This window comes from Petaurus breviceps, unplaced genomic scaffold (assembly GCF_028583685.1).
Source record: "Petaurus breviceps papuanus isolate PSGF00001 unplaced genomic scaffold, PetGlider_PUasm1.0 183, whole genome shotgun sequence".
Classification (NCBI taxonomy): domain Eukaryota; kingdom Metazoa; phylum Chordata; class Mammalia; order Diprotodontia; family Petauridae; genus Petaurus; species Petaurus breviceps.
Genome location: NW_027185791.1, coordinates 20,990,360 through 21,002,639, shown reverse-complemented (window position 1 = coordinate 21,002,639; position 12,280 = coordinate 20,990,360). Strand labels below are relative to the sequence as shown.

The following is a 12,280-nucleotide window of genomic DNA, read 5'->3' as shown; positions in this document are numbered from 1 at the left end:
AATTTGAATGAAGACAATATGGCAGATGTCTTTGTGGAACATTTACTTGCCTTTGTTTTTCTTCCATCTCCTTGCCTCAGATTCCAAGCATTTCCATGCAGTTCTTTCTGAGGTGAAGTAAGTCACACCTGCCAAACTGTGGCCCATGGGATGCTCCCTCTCCTCTTACCCTGAGTAAGTTGCTTTCCTGGCCAAGCTGACCATGTCACTCCCCTGTACAAAAAATTCAGTGAGTCCCTGTTGCCTCTAGGATAAAATACAAACTCCTTATTCTGGCATATGAGGCCCTCTGCAATCTGGCTTCAATGTACTCTCCCAGACATTTCAGATTACTCCCCTTCACACCCTTTCTGTTCCCCAAACTCAGTATTCCATCTCACACAGAATATGGAAGTTTTTGCACAGGCTGTCCTCCATGCCTGGAAGCCACTCTCCCCTCCCTTCTATCTCACAAAGTCCTTGGCATCCCTAAAGTTATGGTGCCACCTTGAGTCATCCCTTGAGTAGAAGTTGGGTATTCTCCAGTATACTATAAGCTTTCAGTCAGGGCTGTTCTGTTTTTGTCTTTGTATCCTAAGAGTCTTTTTAATAAGACTTTTAATAAGACCTTTCTTTTTGTTTAACAAAAATGATAATATTGGAGTCGTTGGGCAGGGGTACCTCCTTTGTCCAGGGCTCTCCTCCTGTCACCCTCAGCAGGCCATGATCAAGCCCCAGGCCAAGGAGATGTAGTTGGCTCTAGCAGAGGTTCAAGGGTCACTCCGGTGAAGGCAGCACCCCAGCAATGGGCCAAATAAAAGCAGGAGTTTCCAAAATGTCCTCCAGGTCAAAGCGCACCAGAGTCTGCTGCATGTTGAATAAAAGTTTTCTTATTGAACTTTTTCACTGTGCCCTTCTGGCCATCAGCATTTCCCCAATGCTGTCCTCTGTATCCTTCACACTGCTCTCAAGGTATGATTTTCTCTGGTCCAGTTCCTTAATTTTTCCCTCTACCGTCTTCTGTTTCTCTAACAGCTAGTTGTGAATTACTTTCTTGGACTAAAGAATAAACACTCTCCCTACACCTTCGTACATGTGTCTCATCTACCAAAGTCATAATTTCTGTATCTATAAAATGTGCATGTTTTTTCATTCTATTTAGCTGTTTGATCTGTATCTTTACAAGCTTTATCTTCTGCTGAGTATCAACAACTTTGGTTTGTAGCTCTGTGAAAGCCTTCTTCAACTCCAAGCAGGGGCAACCATCTTGGTCTGAACTCTGTGACTATCCCAAGAGTCTTGCATGGAACATAGTAGGTGCTTAGTAAAGCATGTTGAATTGATCTGGAAATGAGGACACACAGAACCTGAAATAACTACTTTAACATCCCCTAAACTGGTGAGTCTTAACTATCCTAGTTAAACATGTACTTTCGGGCAAAAGTCACTCCTGGAAAGGAGTTTGCAACTACCCATTATTTTCCCATTTGTTCTTATGGATGTACACAGCTTTCATACAGAAGATTGGGTTGTTGTCTCTTTTCCAAAATACTGAACCTTCCTGTTCTAGGTTACTGATGGCAAAGAATGCACCATTTTGATTCTACAGTTTTCTCTATAGAATGAATCCACAAATTTGGTCATAAGGAATCTTTCTTCCCATGTTTGAGTCTTTCAGCCTGCTCACTCAGCTCCAGGAAATGTTTTAAAAAGTGTTAATAAGCAGTCATTGTGTTACTATGTAATGACAGGCAGATGTTTTCTTTTGTTTCCCTCTGTATAAGCTGCACTGAGTGCTGTTTCAGAGATCACAAAGTTGAGGGAGAAAAAGTCAAGGGAACTTGTAGTCACTGACATGAGTTTGTGTTTGCAAGCAAAGTCCTGGAAAGTGGGTCAGGCAGGGAGTGGAGGCAGGATCATGGTAAAGCACAAGACACCACCCGTTTGGTCTTGGGTGAGACCTGAACCTTTCTGCGCCTGACGTTGCTCATTTATAAAAGGAGGGGGGTTGTACTATTCAAAGGTTATTTTTAACTCTAAATCTATGCTCTGAATCTCTCGTATTGGGACAATTTTTTCCTGTAGGTATAACAGCGGCAGCCAACATGGTAGGATTTGAAAGGCACCATGAGAACTCCTCTATATAAAACTACCAATTACTTCTTTGCCTCTATTTCCACTACTCTCAAGTGACAAAGCCTCACACAGTGGAGAAATTTTGCTGCCTCTACTGACACTCTCAGAACAGCGTAGTTTCCAATGTAAGAAAATATTTGTTTTCTCTTACTTTTTTAGTGCTGTGACTGCTTGTTATTTAAGCCCATAGAAAACAAAGTGCTCAAAATGTTTGTAGCAACACTTTTTGTGGCAGCAAAAAACTGGAAACAGAGCAGATGCCCACAGACTAAGCAAGCGGTGGCACATACATGTCATGGAATGTTATTATGACATAATGGAAAAGAATAAAAAGAGTTCAAAGAAGTATGGAAAGACTTGCAATAACGGATGCAGAGTGACGATATACACAATGACTGTATCTTCACAAAAATGAAAATGAAATCGAACAATAAGGACCAAATGGGGCCTCAGAGGAGAGTTGAGCAACTGTGCCAGCAAAAGAAAGGAGAGTCCCTGGGTGGCACCAGCCTTGGAGGACTCCTTCTAATTAGTTTCAAATTCGAAAGTTCCAAATTTTGAAAATTCTGGACCCCAATTTCTAGGGAAGGAAGGAGATTTCCAAAAGCAGTGGTCCTCTTGAAGAAGAGAGGATCATGGCCATGGCTTTATGCTGGAGGAGAAGTAGGGCTATGTGTCTCTGTGCGTTCATTGTGGAAGAGACACTGGTGGGAAGGGAGGCATACCTTGGCTATATAGTTTAGGGCTCTCCTTTCCAGTTAATGAATAATGATCAGGAGTAGAGCTTGAACCCAAAAACCATTTTCCCTAGACTAGCAATATTTGAAAGGGCACATAGATATAATTCTAGCCCAGTTCCCCCCTCTCTCTGAGGAGAGCAGAATGGCCAGGCTCTGGTCCCCACCTCCTGCTTCCCTTCCTGACAGGAATCAAAGTCTTCCTTGTAGAATTGGGGGAGGGACTAAAAGAGGAAAGGAAGAGGGGAGCACATATTAGACATATCTCTTCTTGTGAGCCACATCTAGGCAGACTCATGGGGAAGACATAACTGACATGGGCAACAACAATAGTGAATACACACAAAGCCTACTTAGAGAATAATAATGCAGATTAAACCTAAACATTGTCCTATGTTCATATCAGCGTGTTCCTTCATCTGATAATTCTGAGGTTCCTTGTAATAACAAACTTGTGGTTATGTGATTATCTTAGTATAGGTGAGATAACCATCCACTAGCTTCCAGTTCCTCTTTTAAACATGTAAAATGTGCACACTTGTTATTCATTGCTTCCCCAGTATTTTCTTGGGCCTTATAGAGTCAAGGAGGCAGTCCTGTGTTAACAAAAGTTATGACAGCAAAGCATAAGCTCTTACTACTGAGTAATGAAAGTTTTGAGCACAAGTGCAAGGGAAGACTGTCTATTATCTGAGAACCCGACTAGATAAACTGAACAGGGCATCACTAAGTTGGCCATAGGTAACGAAGTTTTTGTCCAATAGAAATTCTCTAAGACCTAAGCCATAGAGGGGTCACAATCTATAGACATGAAGGGATTACTTATACTGGAGAAGTCAAAGAGCTCTTTGAAGTGAAGTACTGGGAATAGTGTCTATTCTCAAAGCTTGTCAGATGAATCCGTTTAGTGGGTGAGCAACGTCCAGTGACAGGCGAGATCAGGATGTTGGCGATCTATGAGTTTCAGTTAGGAGGCAGATGAGGGAGATGAGCATAGTTTTAAAATTCAGTTCCCTATCAGAAGAGGGCGGCTTTTGATGGGATCTCACAGTGAAAGACATGGAAGGGGTAGCACAGTTCATAAGAGCACTGGGCCGAGGGTCAGAAAAAACAGAAAGACAAGAGTCGAATCTGACCCCAGACACTCCACTCACAAGCTGTGTGACTCTGGGTAAGTCACTTAACCCCTGCCTGCATAAAACTGGAGAAGGAAATGGCAAAGTACTCTATCATCCTTGCCAAGAAAAACCCGTGGATGGATGGTCCTTGGGATCATGAAGAGTTGGATACAAGTGAATGACAAAAAATAACAATTATAATATCAACAACAACAAGACAGTGGGAGAACTCTGGCCAGCAAGGAAACAGAACGAGAGCTTTGATCTTCTGAGGGAGGCAAAGGCAGGGAGAGGAAGAATGGAAAAGCGCAAAATCATCAAAAGGGCAAGCTCCCCATTTTATGATGGAGCTTGGAGCGGGCTCACTGGCCATGGCTCGGAGCTTCCTTCATTTCAGACATCCATGGACCAAACTGTGTTTCAGAAAACAAAGACATCGTTAAGGCTGGTGCTGGTCGTCCTCAGCACCTGGAGAAGAATATTTGCAATAACCTCTGAGTTCATGTCCATGATGGTGGGAAGGATTCACTTTGAATGGAATGATTCAGTCCCCCCCCCCCCCTTAGACAGAACTGTCATAATGCACTGCTCCTGGATTGCAGAAGCAGCAGAGGCAAATCGACTTTCCCACTCACACTCCCAGCTCTCAGAAGGCTTTCCTCCTATGCAGTTCTCTGGAGCTGGGACGATTGTCTCCCCTAGTGGAAGGGCATGCACAGAGTCTGTTTGCCCACCCCCCCCACCTCTCACAGGAAGAGGATTGAGCTGAATAGCTCATTGGGTTTAACTTTCATCTTATTTTAAGTCTATTATGTCAGACTTCCGTTGCTAAACCCATGTAGTCAATCTCTTACCCCACACTATTAAAGCAGTTTTTCATAAGGGTGTGGCCAAAAAGACCCAGAATAAAGTCACTTTTTTTTTAACCATGTAAAAGAAGGCAAAAGTCTGTCTTTAGCTCTTATTCAACTCACTGGCTTTTCTTACATAGTTTCTCGTCTGTTATTAGCCACCATTACACTAGAAAATTTCTTCAGAATGGTAACGTACAACATCTGCACTCAGTTTCTTTAGTTTTTGTGCTGAAAGGAAACAGGATATTCCAGAAAGCAATGGTCTTTTATACTCATTATTAGAAGTACAGGATGTCTTCATGTGTCTTTCCCAAGCCAAGATATAAATAATGACAATAAGGTCCACTACTGAAAAGAAGCTATAATTAAAGCAAGCATATTCATTATTAAAATAAAATAACTGATTTAGGGGAATCTAAGTCCCCCTAACCTTAGATCCCCTTAAATCAATGATCCTACTTTAACAAATTCTTGCTGAGTGAATCTGGACAAGTCATTTAAATGCTTATATACCTCAGTTTCTTAATCTGTAAAAGGGGGATAATTATACTATCACTATTTAACCTTCCAGCCATAGGGTTTGATGCATGACCAGACCACCTAAAATGGCATCACCCAGGTGGAAGGCTCTCTGTTTCTGGGAGATAAGATAAGGTAAGATAGATGTGTGGACTTTCTGTGTTGGCTTACCATGTGACTGAGAGTTACCCAACTGGCTACATGACTGGAAGTGGCTGGATCTTTAAAACTAACTAACTGGACTACTCTCCCTCTCTTTTCTGATGTACCCAGGGATAGAGGGCTCACAGCAGATGACACCATGCAGTAAGTCATGGTGATGAAAATATCCAGAAAAAAGCAAGTTAGGATCGTGAATTGAGGATATGTAGACTGGAGAAGGTAAAGCTTGGAGTGATTCAATAGCAGTATTCAAGGTCTTAAAGTGTTGTCACACCGGAAAAACAATTGGCTCATTTTGCTTGACTCTGGAAAGAAAACTAGAAGCAAGAGGAAGAAAGTGCAAAAAATAAAATAAAATAAAATTTAGACGTGGCGGAAGAAAGACTATCCTAACAATCTGGCCTCTTCAGAAATAAAATGGACCGAATCAAAGAGATACTAGGTTCCCCCTTATTTGAGAACTTCATGCAAAACATGGGTGATACCTTGTGGTACTTTGTAAAGGGGAAACCTAAGGAATTATTTATAGATGGTCTGAGATCCCTTCCAACTCTTAGATTCTGTGAAAGCACCTTGTAAACATAGATGTCCCATAGTAATATGAGCTGCTATTATTAGAAATCGTCATCTTAGAATGTTTTGCAACCATTGTAATGATGTAATTTGTCCAATATTCTTCAAACATCAATCTATACATTCTTAAGCTGAATTCAGAAGAATTTGTTAGTTTATTCCACAGGGATATTTTTTTGAAGGTTATAAAGATAAATCTACTATGTGCTGTGGGAGGAAAGGAAAACCATTTTGTATCTTTTTTTTTTAAAGCTTAATTGTATCCTCTTTTAATGTCCCTTTATGGCTCTGTTCCATAAATGCAAGCATTGCATGAAATTCAAGAAAATACCTGATGGGAGTGGGAGGACTCTTTTTTTTAAAGAAGGAAACAAAATGTCCTCTTTTGAAAAAGATAAATATGAAGATAAACAGATTCACTGCTTGCATGCAGACTTACCACTTGGCAAAGTCTCTCTTTTGACTTCATGCAAGGTTTGGAAGCAAAAAAAAATTAGAGTTCTAAAAGGAATTCTAGGCATCATTCTAATGAGCAAAGAAGAGACTGAGAAAATGAGTTTATCAAATATATTAGCATAATGTTTGATAGACCCAAGGACACCAGTTATCAGGGAATGATAAAAACTGCTGGGAAAAGCAGAAAGCAGTCTAGTAGAAAATAGATTTAGACTAAGGCATAACACAACTAGCTCTAAATAAATACGTGACACAAACATAAAAGGTCACGTCATAAACAAATTAGAAGAGCAGAGAAGGAACTGCCTTTTATACCTATAGATGGGGAATAGTTCTTGATCAAACAAGGAAGAGAGATTATAAAACTGAAAAGTCATTGTACAAAGAAAATTAATGCAGTGAAAAGGGGAAAAATTAATTGGGAAAAATCTTTTCAGTAAAGGTCTGATATACTAGATATATAAAGAATTGATATGAAGGACCTTATAAGTACCTATAGGAAAATGTAAGACCAAGTGCCATTCTCCAGTAGATAAATAGTCAAAGAGTATAAGCAGGAAGTTATCGCCAAAAAAGAAATGCAAGTTGTCAACAATGCCAGGAAAAATTTACCAAACCACTCATAAAAATAAAGAAATAGACTAGATGGGTAAAAATGATTAAAAAAAGAAAATGAAAATTGTCAGAGGGGCTGTGAGAGGACAGATGGAATGATGCACTCTTGGTGGATCAGTGTCAACCATTTGCAATTGATTCAGTTTTTCTGGCAAGCAATTTAGAACTATACCCCCAAAGTCACTGTAGTGCTTGCCCTCTGACATTAGTGATACCACTTACTACTAGGCATTTATTCCAAAGAGGCTGAAGACAGAGGAAAAGGATTTATATATATGCAAAAAAATGTACATGATCAATTTTTGTTATAGTAAACAACTGGAAATAAAATTGGTGCTCATCATTTAAGAAATGGCTGAACCAATTATGGAATATTAAAGTAATAGAATATTTTTGAGTCAAAATAAATAAGGGAAAGAATCGATTCAGTGGAATCTTGAAGATGACACAGGATGAAAGAATCAGAATATATAATAACATACACTAAAACAACTTTGAAAGACTTAAATATTATGATCAAAGCAATAGCCAAGCATGACTCCAGAAGACTGATGATGATGCACGTTTATCACTGTGTGTCAGAGAAGCGATAGACCAGAGGGAAGGAATGAAATGTGCATTTCCAGACAGTGTCCTAATGAGATTCATGATAAATCAAAAGAAATTGGTCTAATGTCTACACAGGAAAAGCCAAATGGCAAAGCATATTTAATATTACTGACAACAACCACAATAATAACAATGAGAAAAGAATATCCATTGTTCAGACTATGGTAAAGAAATGAATGGATAGCCCATGGAGCTTACCTACCAGTACATATATTTTGGACAGATAATGCAGAAGGAAAATAGAAAAAAGACCTAGGACAGAAAAGGAAGAAGACAGATTAGACTTTGCTTGGGAAATTGTAATGACCCCAAACTTCTCCCCAAAACAAAATCCCATCTTTTTAACATCAATACTTTTCTGATAGCCCTATGTGTCTGCGAATTATGAAATACCACAAAATTACACAATCCCAGAATCACAAAATTCGAGTTGGGAAGGACTTCAGTGGCCATCCTGCCCAACCTATCCATGAAAGGATATCCCACTACAGCATATTCAGCAAGCGGTCGGTCAGCCTTTGCTTAAAGACCTCCAAGGAAAAGGAATTTGGCACCTTTTGAGTCAGTCCACTCACTTTTGGACAATACTAATTATTAGGCAGTTTTTTCCCTGACATCAAGCCTAAATTCATCGCTTTCCACTTGATTCTGCCCTCCAGAAGAGTCAAGTAAAACAATTCTAATCCCTTCTCCATTGGACAGCCCTTCAAATACTTATAAATGACTATAGTATCATTAGCTGCCTGTCTTCTCTTTTCCAGGCTAGCCATTATCAGTTCCTTCAACTAAGGCAGATAGTTGATACAGTGGATAGAATGCTGGGCCTGGAATCAGGAAGATCTAAATTCAGATCCAGCCTAAGACACTTACTAGCTGTGTGATCCTGGCCAAGTCAATGAATTGTTGTCTATCTCAGTTTCCTCAATTATAAAGTGGGGATAATAACAGCAGCTACCTCTCAGGGTTGTCGGGAGGATTAAATGAGATAAAACTTTAAAAGAGCTTGGCATAGTACCTGGCATAAATTAAGCACTTAAATCCACATTTCTTTCCTTCAGCTCATCCTCACAAGACCTGGGCTCAAGGTCCTTCAACCTCCTGAATGCCTTTCTCTAGACACCCTATAGCTTATTAATGTCCTTCTTAAACTGCGGTGCCCAGGACGGAACACAATATTCCGACTGAGGTTTTGTGGGGGCAGAGAACAGAAAGACTACTACCTCCTCATCCTTTAAGGCAATCCAAGATAGTCTTAGCTGTAACTCTAAATACTGTTGCATCACGATTCATTAAAATATCAAGATTTATTTCAAACAAACAGCTATCTAAAATCCCCAGTCTTGTATTTATCTCATAATTGTGAAGTTTTTTTTGTACCCACATATAAACCTTGTTATTTGTCCATATTAAGTTTCATCTTCTTAAGTTCATCCTAATGCCAGTCAATAAACATTAAAGTTCCTATCATGTGTCAGGCATTGTGCTTAGTATTGGAGATATGAAAAGAACCAAAAGGCAGTCAGTCCTTCCCCTCAAAGAGCTCACAATCTGATGACTGGAACAAACCCGCAAATATATACAAACAAGCTATGTAGAGAACAAATAGGAAATAATTAAGAGAGAGAAGATGCTAGAATTAAAGGGGATTGAGAAGGCTTCCTGTAGAAGAAGGGATTTTAATTGGGTCTTAAAAGAAGCAAGACAAGTCAGTGGGTAGAGATAAGAAGCAAGGACATTGCAAGCATGGGGGACAGCCAGATAAAATGCCTAGAACCATGAGATGGAGAGTCTTGTTTGGGGAAGAGAAAGGAGGCCAGTGTCACTGGATTAAAGGTAAAATAGACAGATATTGGCCACACATTGGATGGAGAGAAGCAGGGTATTGTGAGACAGTCATGGACGGCACCCAAGTTCCAAACCTCAAGATTGGGAGGATGGTGTTACCCTCCATAGTGATGGGGAAGATAGAAGGGTGTGAGGGTTTTGGGGAGGGGAAGATAAGGGGTTCTGTTTTGGACATGTTGAGTTTAATATGTCTGCTGGAATCTAGTTCTAAATATCTGAAAGGCAACTGGAAAGGAGATTGATGGTTGGCAGAGAATTTAGGACTAAATAAGTAAATTTCATCATTATCAACAAAGTAATTAAATCCACGGGAACTAATAAAGTCATCAAGTAAAGTAGTTATAGAAGAAGAAAAGAGGACAGATTCTATGGGACACCTACATTACATGGAGTGATTTGGATGAAGATCTAGCCAAGGAGACTGAGAAGAACCAAAGGGACACAGTGTCCCAAAAACCCAGAGAGAAGACTGTATATGGAGCAGGACAGGGTGGTCAGCATTGCTAGAGGCTGCAGAGATAAATAGGGGAATGAGTATTGAGAAAAAGTCATTGGCTTTGACAGCTAAGAAATCATTGCTTTGGAAAGGGCAATGATGGTAGAAAGATGAAGTCAGAAGCTGGTTTATGAGGTGTTAAGAGAGAGTGGAGTCATCTATTGCAGATAAACTTTTCAAGGACTTTGGCCCAAAGGGCAAAAGAGATATAGACCATGCCTGATTACATTGAGTTAGTCCTGGGCCATGATATATGCCTTCCATACCTCAGTTTTGTTTATTTTTTGCTTTTCCACAATGTATAGATACCTACTTTGTTAAGTTGTTAACCAATACACAAATGCTACTATGAATATTTAGTTTTACATAGAGCAAAGACAACCAAGATATTTTCTGCCTTTGATTTCCTTGGGACAACATATCCAACAGAGGGTTCTCTCAGTCAGTGGGTATGGATTTGGTAAGTCATCCAAAGGGCAATGGATGCATTGTGGGTATGAATAGGCTATAGAACATTAGTAATGTTGACTTGCTCCAACAAATATCATAAAAGATGTCAGCCATGAGATGTATGGCCAACATTAAAAAGTTAGACATAACAGAAGTTCAGTTTCATATACACTCCTCATGTTTTTTCTGGTATGTTGAAATGTTTATGTTTAGAAAGTAAAATAATAATAAAATAACAAAAACAAAATTATGTTTTAAAAGACATATTGCCAGAAAAAGGAGGTGGTAGGTGGGTCCTATGGAAAGGGGCGATAAAGACTAGAAGCACAGCTTAAGTGTTGCATTGGTTCCCAAATAATGCCATAAAATCCAGAGCAAAAAAAGACACAAAAAAACAAAACCATAAGATAGATCCTCTACAGAAGATTTATGTGATGAAGACAGAGTCCGTGGCGGATAAGAAATTATAGATGGGTTGAAATCTGCACTGATGGAAGAAGTACCCACATGACTAATATAAGAGGTTCATTAAAATATTAAAGTATGATTCATACCATGGGGATTCATACCATGGAAGGGGAAAGTGGGGGAAAAGGACTAAACTCATTTAACCTCATTAGTGCCATGCTTGCAAATAAATACATGAACTAACCAGATTTTTTTCTATGACTACACACTGTATTTTTAATTATCACCAGCTGGATCCTAAATGAGTCATAAAATCAGAACATGTTAAAGATGAAAGGGATCTCAGAGATTATCTAAGATCTGCCTCCTTCATTCACTTTTTTATCAAGTGCAATATTATCTCATCTCATATTATCAAATGAGATATAATTTTAAAAGCACTATATAAATGCTAGATTTTATTTCAGACAGAAAAATGTATTTAGAGCAGAGAAATGCCTTGCTTATGGCCACAAGTTAAGAAGTGGCAATCAGGACTCAAACGCAGGTCTTCGAGATTCAAGACCACCACGCTGGGGTGGCTAGATGGCGCAGTGAGTAAAGCGCTGGCCCTGGAGTCAGGAGGACCCGAGTTCGGTTCTGGCCTCAGACACTTAACACCCACCCACCCACACACACACACACACCCACACACACACACACACACACACACACACACACACAAAACTAGCCACGTAACCTTGGGCAAGTTACTTAACCCCAATTGGCCTCCAAAAGGGGAAAAAAAAAAAGACCACCATGCCTTCAGTGGCCAAAGAGTATGGATATCTCAGCACTTCCTATCACTACTGATGAGGGAAAAAATTAAAATACATACCCTTTTAGGTAGGAGCATCATTGTCACATAGAAAGGAAAGGACACATAGAAATAAACTAAATAATTTAAAACAAAACCTGGATAATTTTACCACCTGGTATAGTTAAATGACTTTCAATAAAAGGACTACAAACTCTTCTCATTAGAGAATCTCTATCCAAAAAAGTAGAAATTAAAAAAAATTTAAAACTCTCTGCGACGCTTAAATCTGTCAGACCTAAAACAAATATGTTTTAAGTGATCATTAGAGACATTATAACTAGGCCTGGGAAATGAATGATAATCTGAGAAACTGCCTTCATATCCATGGGTACCTTCTTATGTCAGAGAATCTGCTGATTTATTGAGATAATTTCTTTAATTATGTTTGATATTGGCAAATATTTTGGGTCTCCAAAACCCTCAAATTTACAACTAGAATAGGGTCATGAATTGAAGCTGATTAG

General features: G+C 39.4%; 1 pseudogene; it reads right to left on the bottom strand.

The window, feature by feature from the left end:
* Positions 1-882: 882 nt before the first annotated feature.
* Positions 883-12,280, bottom strand: part of LOC138160937 (prefoldin subunit 1 pseudogene) — a 30,237-nt pseudogene continuing 18,839 nt past the window's right edge.